The sequence below is a fragment of the Panthera uncia genome, unplaced genomic scaffold (assembly GCF_023721935.1).
Source record: "Panthera uncia isolate 11264 unplaced genomic scaffold, Puncia_PCG_1.0 HiC_scaffold_188, whole genome shotgun sequence".
NCBI lineage: Eukaryota > Metazoa > Chordata > Mammalia > Carnivora > Felidae > Panthera > Panthera uncia.
The window spans coordinates 12,611-15,132 of NW_026058558.1; positions in this window are offsets into that span (position 1 = coordinate 12,611).

Sequence of the window (2,522 nt, forward strand, 5' to 3'; positions counted from 1 at the left end):
CTGGGGAAATGATTATCAACCTACTTTTTTTTGCCCTATTTCTATTTACTGCGTAGAAAGCCATCAGATTTTTTTCCCCTTAAGAGATAAGGACTACGTTATTCTAATGCATCTAAGTGTTATTTTAAACTAGTTTTTACTTTATTATTTTGAGTGACTTAATGCAAAGAAAGAAATCTAGATTTAGCCATGTCCTAGTAGGGATAAAAAATAAAATGGAAAGTGGAATAATGCTACCACCCACTGTGGGCCAGAGGGAGAAGGTTTTAAAATTATTCAATCTTAAAGTTTTATAGATAGCTTCATATGACATTATCAAGTAATATAAGTAGGCCTGCCAAGACAAAAATATAAGTTGTACCACTGAATACTTTATGCGCTAATAAAGTCTGACACCACATGGGCATTAAGTAGTTAAATATTAAAACCCCATTCTAGTACACCTCAAGAGGCAGCAAGCAAACTGAACATTTCTGCAGAGGTAGAAAGACTTTCAGATATGACTTACCCTGGAAGTTATCCTTCTCCAAAACGAAGGCAGTCTATGTAAACTCATTCCCAATGTACTGAAACAAGGAGGGATTCCTGGGAAATAAGTCATGGCAGCAGGGAATTAGTAGATGAAAGAGACAGAAATCCCTGTTTCTAAAAATACATTGATTTGTCCAGTACCTAATTAAGAACATGGACAGCTAAAGCTATCCAACTATACGTAGTTGATGAAGATATTTATAAAATAATTATATGCCTACCCCTTTGTATACTTTCCCAGATTGCACTTTCCATTAAAGTCATTCTTGTTCGCCACACATGTATAGCAAGAATTTATCATAGTGACTGGTACATATTAGGCACTAAATAACTGTAAGGAGGTACTGAGAATTTTCTACAAGTAATGTAAAAGCCCTGACAAGAAGAAAGGACAACTCAGGGCATGGATGAATCAGAAGGTGACTAGCAGATCATGTAGAAGCAAGTGAAAAAAAATAATAATAATAGCAAGCTGTCATATAATGCTCACTATATGCTGGGTGAGATTGTATATAAATTTATTTAGTTCTCTTAGTAAGTGTCTGTAGTAGGAACTATTACATCAGGGAAAAATTAAAGGTATAGAAATTAAAAATGAGTAAATAATTATTTTAGCTTGCACAGGATATGATTGTTGAACTAGAAATAATTAAGAAATTAAGTTATGAAGAATTATTTTAAAAGAGAATTCAGTGAATTAGTAAGGTACACAATTGATATATGATTAATAGCATTCATATATAAAATAATATCTATATAGAATCTATAATGAAGGACAAGACCCCATTTGGAATATTAACAGAAAAGGTAAAATATATAGGAAAATTATGAAGAAATTAGCAAAGCTTATGGAAAGACAATTGTAAGATATTAAAGAGGGAAAAACGAGAAGCTACATAAGTAGATATGTATAAATAATTTTGTGAGATGTGCATAAAGAATCTCTGAAAGGCTAAATGATAAACTCTCCAAGAACACTTAAGAACCAAATGCAGGTGTTCTATCTGTTGGAGTTGGGGGTAGTGTGGGAACTGGACCCACTGGGTCAAGGATTGGCGGAAAACTCATTATTTTCTCTTTAAATGCTTTTTGTTTTTTTAATCCATGAATGGATCACTCATTCTAAACTTAGGAAAGAAGTTTACCCAGGGGCACCTGGGTGGCTCAGTCAGTTAAGCATCCGGCTCTTGATTTCATCTCAGGTCATGATCTCATGGTTCATGAGTCTGAGCCCTGCATCGGCCTCTGTGCTGACAGTGGGGAACCTGCTTGGGATTCTCTCTCCCCGCCTCTCTCAACCCCTACCTTGCTTGTGTTGTCTTTCAAAATAAATAAATTTTTAAAAAAGAAGGAAGTTTACCCAAATCCCAAGTATCTATTTTATCTTAAGAGAACAGAATTCTCCACATACATATCACCTAAAAAATGCCCCAAAAGTTTTGCCAATCTCGCACTCTTTTAAATGCATAAACTGTAATGAATATTTTGGGTGAATTATTATAGGCAATAGGTTTCTACCATGGGCAGACAACAAATAAATCACTCATAGTAAATTTTTTAGGCATGTGGGCCTGTATATCACTGCAATGCTGTGAATCGAGTTCAAATTCACTTTCATCATGAGATGAAGCAAAATGAGAAATTGAAAAGAGCAGGGAAATCATCTGAAGATCAGCTTTGAAGGTCTTGCTTCAGAAAACATGATTTTTTAAAAAAAGTTTTCGGGGGATTTCAGCAGGAACTTGTAAATATATCTCTATAACTTTCCTGTCATCAGTTGGAAGATATTGAGTATATTAACTTCTTTAGTTATGGCAACTTCATGATCAGACACCACACAAATGCACTGAATGCTAAGCATCGTATTTTTGACTGGAGTTTGCACGGAAATATTAAAATGACCCCACTAGGAAACAACCCAGCAGAATCAAACTCTGAGACTCACAATGCAATTCTCCTGGCACTCTAGGGAAGGAAGTGGGTGTTAGGGG